The sequence below is a fragment of the Scatophagus argus genome, chromosome 7 (assembly GCF_020382885.2).
Source record: "Scatophagus argus isolate fScaArg1 chromosome 7, fScaArg1.pri, whole genome shotgun sequence".
Classification (NCBI taxonomy): Eukaryota; Metazoa; Chordata; class Actinopteri; family Scatophagidae; genus Scatophagus; species Scatophagus argus.
The window spans coordinates 18,353,293-18,363,921 of NC_058499.1; positions in this window are offsets into that span (position 1 = coordinate 18,353,293).

Sequence of the window (10,629 nt, forward strand, 5' to 3'; positions counted from 1 at the left end):
GATGAATCAGTTAAAGCAGAATTGAAAAAGAGAGACAGACACAGAGAGAGTTCACTCAGAAAGCACTCTTTGTGGAGACTCCCTCCCCTGTGCGACGGGAAAATGAAGCATTAGAGTGTGTGCTGGCATGGCAGAGGAGAGATGAAAGAGCGTCTGACTCCAGTCACCGAGATCTCCTCCTCCTGTGTTTGATCCTGTCTTCCGGTCGGCTGGCTGCCTGAGAACAGCGCAGAGAGCCAAGATCATAGTCAGGGCATTAGCACAGAGGAGAGGACAGAGAGGCTTTTATAAGCCACACAAACATGTTCCCAAAGGCCCACATGCACGCAGAAACACACACAATAACTCAAATGTATAAAGAAAATGGTGGTAAGAAAATAGTGGTACATTTGTTCGACCCAAACCAGGAACCATGCAAAAAAACATCAGATGTTTCATTCAGAGCTTAGGGACCGTGTCCAGAATGACCCCTTATTTACTATAAGCTCTGTACTGTCCATTGTAATTGTAGAGTGAAAACATACTGTCCCCACAAATTCCATGAAAAAAAGGATATTGAGTAAACCATTTGTCTGTTGTATAGGGAGTGAAAGAGTGTGGGAGAAAGCAATTTCAGTCACAGTGTGCTCACTGTTGTCCATAAGCTAAACCATGTTAGTCACTTAAGCCTCTTGTGTAACAAGTCATCAGAAAGTAAAGCTCAACCCATCAGCTATACTTAGGAAGCATTATGATGTCCCTGTAAAATCTGAAATCTCGCTTTACTGCTAGTTACAGAGCAAAACAATTTAGTGTTAATTGCATAAGGAGTAGTGAGTGAGTGATTTTGGACACAGCAGCTGTCCATTAGCTGCAGTTCAGCCAAGCTCATGTAGCATCAGTAGGTAACCAGAGTTCAAAGAAAAATTCTTGTTTATTCTTGTTTCTCCTGTTTGGAGTAATGATGTGGATGATTTGGATCAGCATTATCTAACTTCAAATAAATGCTAATTGGTGATGGCGTTGCAAGTTGCTGACGTGGGCTAAAACACATGACTGGACACCATTAAAGCCAGTGTTATTTTAGAGGCACTTTTGTTATTTATATTTGGACAAACTCTCTTGTTGTCCCAATATCAACCAATAAATCGAATGCTCTGAAAAAAGAAAAACAAAAAAAAACATTTAACAGAGTTGTTTATTTATATATTTATGAGCCTATAAAAGAGAATGAACTTGCCGCTCATACATAACTCCCGGCTGGAGCTCCGGGGCTGTCAGTGTAGTCAGACATTGATGTGTCTGTGGTCTCTCAGGAGTGGCTTTGGAGGGAGGCCTGAAGGGAAGGGGTGGGATTTTTTCGGTTGGATATACTTTCAAAATCTACTTACTCTTGCTGGTTTCTTTAATCTCACCAATTCCAGCTTTAAAGGTCCAGCGGGTAGGACCTCCCCTAGAGTGGAGGGGAGAATGAAAAAAAAAAAGAAAAAAAGAAAAGTTTGATTTGTCTGTTCTGGGCTTCCGTAGAAGCATGGTTCTATAATGTGGGAAATGGTGTATAGGAAAGGCTCATGGAAACACGATATTTCAGGTGATTATGTACTGATGAACACGTAATTATGATTTTATATTCCAACTGGAATTTGGATGAACTGTTCTTGAGTGTAACTCTGGCACACTTTGATTATAAACCACATTAGGTTTCTCATTCATAGAGCATAAGCTGTGAACAATTTCTCGATAAACATTATGATACTTCAAGTAGCAAATTTTATCTTTAATGAGGATTTAGCTGGTCATCTGGACATCAAATTAAATGTTAACAAGAAACTGACTCAAAATGAGAATCAACTGCACTACCAAGAAATATTCCAGGCAGGATGCATTCACACAAACACACACATACAAACCCACACGTCCATGGTCAGCAGGGTGATGAGGGCAAGGGAGCGCAGCAGAGAGGAGGTCATTATGGTGCAGCTGCAGTGGTAATGTACTTTATTTATGACAGGCGCTGGAACATTAAAAGCTATCTGCACTGAGAAGCTTATCGGCAGAGACGCCTGGACTAATGACACATGGACAACAACCACAAAACTGTCACGGGCAATTATAAAGAAAAGAATGAGAGCATAATGAGGAATTGAATTTTCTATTCCAGGTGAATCTGGCTACTTATCCATGCTTACAGCTAATTTTAGTTTCACAGCAGAAACATCCACAATTCAGTATTTGACAATAAATGTTTGAGTGGTCAAATAAGTAGTGGAAGTGTCTGTGACCCCACCTGCCACAACACAACACCAAGTGGTTACTCATGGTGTAAAAATGTGACTGGTGTTTTTTCAAAGGCTTCAGCTAAAATCAAAGGTGCATTACAGATGGGAATACCTTACTCTTCTATAAAAAAATGTTGGTTCAGTATGTGAATAACAGAAGTCAGGTTCATTTAAATTTAAGTATAGTTTGTGTTTGCACTAGCTTCTTCATACTCCATAAGAGACATTTTTCACATGTTTCTGCATGTTCTATTCTCAGCTGTTGGATGGTACAAAAACAGGAATGATGCATGATGCCCTGCTCAGAATGCTGCTAAACCAGGATGCATTTGAGTGTTGTGTGTTGGCTTGCATTTCTTTTCAACTTTAAGAATTTCATAAATTATCTTCTTCTTTTCACAGTAACATGGACTGAGGTGAGGGAAATCACAAATGAACACAATTTAATCAATGCACATGTTTTGGTTTTTATAATAGTCTTAAGAATCTACTCTTGGTTTTCAAATCACTCAGTGGATTAATAATGGCTGAATCAATATCTGATGATGCCCCCATTCCTGTTACACTGGCCCATAATAAGACCTACTGAGAGGCAGGTTTAACTTTGGAGGATTAAGGGCATCACAACTTGTGTATACTTTCAAATAAAACCATGAAATGTTAACTCTTCACTAATATAGTCAATCAAATCAGAATTACTCTATAATATAGTTTACCTGAATGGTTCTTTATAAAAAGATTGGTTTGATTGGATTCAATCTGATTCAGTTTAGAACCAAAAGAGGACATGACAGAAAATGTTTTGAGCAGGTAAGAATCGGCTCCTGTACTGTCTGAGGTGAGCACAGAATACACGCACAGCAGAAAACTAAAAGCAGCTAAATCAATTAAAATCCCATTAAAGTCAGCACCATTATTGAGGTCATTACCAAGGGGGAGAGACGCCTGATGATGATGGTGGATCAAACAAGATGTAATTAATTCATTTATTCATTAACGCTCAGCTCTCACGAAGCATGGTTAGTGCAATGTAATGAAAAAGGAAAGAGAGAGTCAGAAACCGAGTGCAGCCTCTCTGCAGAAACATCAAAAACTGACATGAGACAGAAAATATGAATTTGAAACGTGAGCGCAACATCAAAGCCAACTTACTGCCAATGTAGGGTATTGGCTGCTTTTCAAAGGACACTAATACTAATAACACATGGACATTTTCCGGTGCCTCAAAGGACGGCTGCTTTCAGCTGGGATACGCACAGACGTGAGATGTCAGAATGGCTGGAGAGACGAGTTGTAAAAATAAGAGTGTGAGGTGAGACATAGGAAAAGAGGCAAGAAGAGGGGGAGCTTCACAGTCCATTTCTCCGCTTCATCTCCGACTGGTGGAGCTGTGATTAGTGAGCAGCAGACACTGATCCCGTCTCAAATGGCTTGGGGACCAGAGGCCAAGGAAATGACAGAAACATGCTGTGTTGCTTCCTCAGCCTGGAGATGTGGGGTTGGTGGAGGGGTCATGTTTGATAAGTGGAGTGTTGGAGAGCATGTATGGATAAATGAAGGCGAAAACACACACATTTACAATTTGCCCTCACCTCCTCTTGCTGCCTACACTCTCTAACAACCAACAAATGTCGAACTGAATGAAAGATATTTCCATTGGTGGGCGAGATAGGATACTGTGTTTAGTTAATGAGGATGCAGTCATGTCCTCAACTTTCATTGCTGAGATCTGAAACAGTACCTTTACTCGACATCAAGTACGAATTGACTCAAAGTGAAGCGGAGATGTAGAGGTTTGGGTGCAGCTGGGTGCAGAGTCGGTGCCAGGTCATGGGCTAAGGCCGACAGAAAAGGGGGGGTTAGATGAAGACGAACAGGCGAACTGATTGGACGTGACAGGAGCAGTGTCCTCCTCCACTGCAGCACAGAATGTCCCAGATGAAAATCTATTTGGCATGACGCTGACATCAGACCTTCACCAGAGGACGCCACTGGTCAGTGAAACGTTGGTGGACCATAGTGCACACACACATGCACGTTGCGTGTACATTTACACACAGATTACTAATTATGATATTTGGAAGATAGTTCTGCTTTTTCGCATTTTATTTTATTCAGCCTGCAGCCATGCTTATGCTAAAGTTCACCCAAGAACCAATGTCCAGAGTCATATACAGGAGATCTCCTCTGTTCATATGCTGCTGTCATTTTTGTCACCACAGTTACTTTTTGTCAATATCTGTTTCCTGAATAAAGCTCATTTGGTGTCAAAACCATCACTGTTTAAAGAGATCAAATTTAAGGCAACAGTTGACTCTCTTATTTGCTGATTTGCCAGTGTCATTATCTGGCTTCTATGCTGCTTAGATCATTATTCAGCTCTTCAGTGGAGTTGTTGTGCATTTCTTGTCAGTATTTAAACATAATTATAAAGTGGTGGATGGTGGTGGTTGTTGGGGAGGGATGTTAAGGTTACATGTTAATAAATCACAAGTGGATGAATATGATCATAAATTTCCATAAATTAGCTCAAAGCTGACAAGCAACATCACCCAAAGAATCCAAAACAGAAAAATAAAACCATTTTCCCCAACCCTGATTGCCATGTTGGAGCCGTGTCAGGCATTTAGTATTCCCTCATGGCTTCAGTCTTCTTGTATGGCAAAGTCCTTCTGATTCTGCTGCTGTTTGCCCCACTTCCACTTGCTGTCTTCCCAGTCTAACCAGCTGCTTTTCTGTTTCCAGTTGGAATCCCTCATCTGTTTTTCCCAGCTCTGTTCAGTCATTGAGATCTTACTTTCATGGGCTGCCGATCACTTTGGTCACTCTGGGTTTTGAAGTCATCTTGAGTTTGATGTGAATGACCCAGAGGAAATTCAAAAACTCATTAAGAGACACTTGATTTGCTCCTTTGAGTCTTTCCCTTTTTCTGTTGCATGTGTTTTTCAAATGGATTGTGAAAGACCAAAAGCTCGAATTCTCTCTGACACCTTTCTTCACTGATACTCCCTATCAAACAACACAGTTCATCAGATCAGACTAGCAGGTCACAGAATAAGCTGACAGTTCAAATGCTTTTCCAGCTTTACCCATTCATCCTCATCAGTGCTCCTTGGTTAGCCTAACACGGATTATGAATTTGGTCAGAGTTAGTTTCAGTTTCAGTCTGTGCATATTTGGATGCTGAGTTTGATCTTTGTGACAGAAATTTAAATTACGACTTGGATTATGGAATACAATGTTATTGAACCTTTAAATGTTATGTGGGCTGTAACTGAAACAAGGGGATAAACTGAAAACATATCCAGAGCTGTGAGACAAATACTCAATATTATGCATAATGTCTGTAGTTCAAATCACACTTTGGTAGGTCAACATAAAATACTATATACTCTTATACAATTGAGGTTACACATGTATAGGTAAAGTTACATGAAGTTTGAAGTTGTTTAATAGAAGAATATAGTTTGTATTCAGACTTTCCTCTCAGGATGTGTGTGTGTGTATATATATATATATATATATATATATATATATATATATACATATTTTTTGTTTTGTTTCGTTTGGGGGTGTTTTCTGTGTTTTTAGATGAGATTCATTCATCTTATGGTAGAGCTCGTTAGGGGAAGTGTTGTTGCTGGGAGACTTGGTTCAGGGCAAAAAGTACTGCCTTCAGCAAGACTTGTGTGCACAATCATTGTTAAAGTCAACTAGCAAACAAAAATGGTGAGTGTGAAAGCTAGACCTATACCTAAAAGGGAAAACAAAAGGAAAAAGAAAAATAGAAGAAAATGTAGGCAAACACTGGCTATTTTTCAAGATGGGCCTGTCACTTTCCAGGCCCATGCCTATTTTCCTTTTGGACAGGTAAAGGATAAATCAGTTTAGTAAGTATTATGCAGTCTGGTGTCAGTACACTCACTATGTTCAGTTTTGAAGGATTCATTTTTTTTTTTTTTTTGTAGTAGTAGTAGTTTTCTATTCATAAATGAAAATCTACATATTTCAAGGGTAGAGTATCTGGTATGACATATCAGAGCTCTTGACCTCAGTACCTGTTGCTCATGCAATCATTTTCAATCTTCTCCAAATAAATAGAGCATAAATACACCATTTTATTAAATTTAACATACTTTTAATTTTTTTCTGTGCTTGCTCTGTGCTTGCTGTTGCTGCATTCAATCACAGCCTTACCCAACCAGGTCCAACCTTTAATATCCTATTGTGAGACCTTGTGTTATCCCATCCTCTGTTCTGTTCTCGGTCTTATCCCACTCTCATCCTACTCTCGAGTTTGGTTTCTCTAGCATTTCAAATGAGCCCTTGCAATGCTTAATCTCTCTGCTGAGGAATATTCAAGTTAATTGAGGATTAACACTGCTGCTATGACTGTTGTGCAAAGAGTTTAGCTTCAAGAAGTGAGACACATGGTCCTCTTCTTTTATTCCACCAGCAAGTAACAAGCAAGTCAGTGGTGAGTACATACTATATCATCATGTCTACTGTATGACTGCTCTTTAAAGGGACAATTCACCCCAAAATCAAAAAAAAAACAAAAAACAAACAAACAAAAAAACAAGAGACTCAGCAATGACTCTGTCCAGAAATCATGACCCCATTGCTGAAAATAATCCACAGGTCTCATGGTTTCATGGCGGAACTATTTTTTTTTTCCGTATCACTACGCAAGTGGAAGCATGCATCTATTCATGGATAACATGAACTACCACATCATGAGCACAAGCTTCTCATTCATGGAACCACTCACACCAAGGTCTGAGGATCATCCTGAGTAACCGGGTCATGATTTTTGTAAAATGTTGAGCTTTTCAACTTAGTTATTTATTTATTTGAATTTTGCTCACCACAACCAAAGTCCCATCTAATCTCCAGAACTCAGCAACTCACCGTCCTACAAAACAGTCTAGATTCATCAACAGGGTGAACTGTCCCTTCAAATACAAATATTTATCTATTCTTACAGAAGTTACTCTTCATCTTCCAACTACTGCTTATTGGCCTTCCCCTAACAGTGAGCTGTTCTCTCTTCTGGTCATGTCTGTTTGTAATCACTTTCTAACTTGATATGCATGATTAACTCACCAATCACTTGTGTCTTGAGGGATAAAATAAGCAAATATTAGTACCCTGTTTAAGGATATGCCAACTTTCCTCTAATAGCTGCCCTGATAGCCATTTGTTAACTGGCCTGCATTTAGCAGCACACACTTAGACTGCAGCAGACCCTCATTTACCATGTCTGTGAGGAAGGCTTTTATCTCTAAGACCAAAGGGGGGTCATCTTAATTTATCCATCTGCTCTGCGTTAGTAATGACTGGGGAGTTGAGCGTGCATTTTTTTTTCTTTTTACTAAAAAAGGTTTTAATGTAGGCTTCCAGCTAAGCTACTCCTCTTTGAACTTTACAGTGTTACCATTTTTTTGTGTTACACATTGTGTGATGTCCTAAACAGATAACTGTAGTCCTTCATTTAGATTGACCAGAGAGTCACACTTCAAGCATGGCACAGAATATTTACATAGAACCAAGTGGTTGGACTTGAAAATCTGATATGTGTATCAGTGAAAACCTCAAAGACCAGATTATCTACGTACACAGAGCTGCACACAGTCCTTACAACTGGCGACTCCATGACACAGCAAGCAGGCACGAAGCAGGAAACAGAAACTGCACTGGGCAACAAGATAACATGTATGAGAGTGATGATGTTTGGTGGTGTAGGGTCCATTTAAGATGCTTTGTATAACCACGCCAGATCATTAGTACTCCCATGTTAAAATCTGGCCCAGTGTTTTGTGTATATATCCACGAGAGAGAGAGGGACCTAGGCGCAGTCACATGACTGTGTGCCAATCTCATTAATCTCTTGGACAAGACTGTAAGATGATCCTGCTTACAGTAAAGCTGGTGACACTCACCACTGACCACTAATATCAGCCCCAGAATAGCATGCTTGTTCAATGAAGAAATACAATATCCCTAGCGCCAACCAAAATCAGTAAATAGTGATTAACTCTTGTTGAATTGACCAGTTTTAATGTTGTGCAAAGCTCCCAGCTTGCCTTGTTTCCTTTACAAGCTATTTTTGCGTGGCATGAATCACAGGTACAGTTCTCAACCAAATCCTTCCTCCCCAGGAGCTAACACACACACACACACACAGAGCTATGTTCTGCATGTAGAAAATAGAAGAGCCTTTGGTTGACATGCTGTAACAGTAACAAAGAAAGTGTATACTTTGTCCACGAACTACTTGTGTATGATTAACGACTGACATGAGAGGAGGAAGCAGCGGAGCAGAAAGCAAAACATTGGGTCAGTGTGGATGATGGAGTGGCAATGGGAGGAAAAAGCAAGAAACGCATGTGAGGAGGAGGTGAAGGAGCTATATGAGTGGTATGTGGTGGAGGAGGAGGAGTAAGAGAGGGACTGATATAGATGCACCAGAAAGAGGAGCATATGAGCTGGATGATAAAAATGAGTGTCACTGCTGTTACGGCTTGGACGTCTGAACCTCCTGTTCTGTCTCTCTCACACACATACACACACACACACACACACACACACACACATTCTCTATGCTCAGGTCGAGCCTAAAGGTGGCTAAGGTTGCTATGGTGACATCCCACCAGGAACAGTAATTACAATTAACATCCCATCTAAATGACCACCTCTCTCTCTGCTCTCCCCCTGCATCTCTTGGGTAATTATAGCCTTCAGCTCAGCTCACCCAAGCACTGTGGTTGGCCTCTTTTTATTTTACAGCTAAACAATCCTGTCTGGAAACAATAGAGGCAAAAAAAAATTATTTTCTTCAAGGCTAAAAGGCTGTTTGCTGTTTCATTACATTAATGCACCAGTATTATCATGAGCATTAAAATCAATATGCACTGCACATTTGTGCAGTGAACCGATCATGAATAGCTTCCCTATTCATGCCAGCAGAGGAAGAACGCTGGAAGAACGATGGCACGGTGTGTACATGTTACAGTCTATTGAAATTAGCTCCTGCTGCATGAATATTAAAGATGAAAGATGTTGCACCTGGAAAATGAAAGAGCAGGTCGAGGGCTGAGGTATGTTTGTGGTGTCGTCGCCACTTTCTACACTTTCACAGAAAGGCAATGAAAAAAAAGTAGTGAAGAGGGAAGACTGTGAGTGCTACAAAAGCATTGAAAGCACAGAAGTAGACCCTCGGCGGTATGTTCTGTGCTGAAAAGGAGCCTCATCAAATGGCACTTTGTCATGGTGTCACAATACATGCAGCAGTCAAGGAGACAGAGAGACTGATACAGCTAGGAGAGAGGTTGAAACATAGCAGAGTACCAAAAGAAACTGTTCCTCTTTAGTTCACATGTGCTGGAATTTATGACACATTATCTAAACGACAAATGAAGAAGCAAGAAAGCGTCATTTCACAACCTGTAAACTGTGCAGCTCTGGTCCACTGACTGACTCACAGAGCCCCATCGGGAATATGTTTGCAAGATTGCTCCACTTGTTTGAAAAGCAGCAAGAATGCAGATTCAGACCCAGAGACTTCTTCAGCCAGTGGCACACCTAAAATTCAGAACTGAGAGACAAGAAGTACTACATCAAGTAGGATGCAATCAGACCATTAGGAGTGAAGAGAAGCAACTACCATAGATGTAAATGAACATAAAAGATGAGCATATTATGAGCATGTGAGCGTGGACCTGCATATTAGAATCACGTTATTAAAATAAATACTGGATGAATATATGAATATTTATGGGTGTTGGAGCTGAGGCAGATGAAAGAAAAGAATACAGAGGATTTAGGGTGACCGTCCTGAGAGTGATGGAAATAAGACAAAGAGAAAGCAGGTAAAAATGAAAGGCTTGAGTGACAGCAAGGATGCAAGCAGAAAGAACAGATGTAGAAAAAGACAAAGGTGAAGGTTAAGCATGAAGAAAAGAGAGCACTGCTGGCTGAGGAAGCCAGAAGTCATTCTCAGCTCTTTCATCCTGGAGGATGGGATAAAGCTGCTCTGGATCACTCCTCCTCTCCCTAATTGTGTCCACATTACATGAGGGAATCAGATGCTAAATAAATAGAAAAACAGCCATCCTGTCTACACCTACACACACCCATCACACCTCTGCTGCCCCTTCCATCACCCCCATCCTCCATCCACAATTCTCTGGGTCATTATTTCATTCCACGACCCCAGCGGCCCAGATGGTCAAATCACCTTGACAATAGATGGAGGAGTCAGAGCTCCAGTCCTTTTGTGTTATTCCTGTCCAGTCCAGTGAGTCTGATCATGACTAAATCCTCAATCCCTGCATCCCTGAGCCTCGGAGACAGAAAGACAACAGGAGAG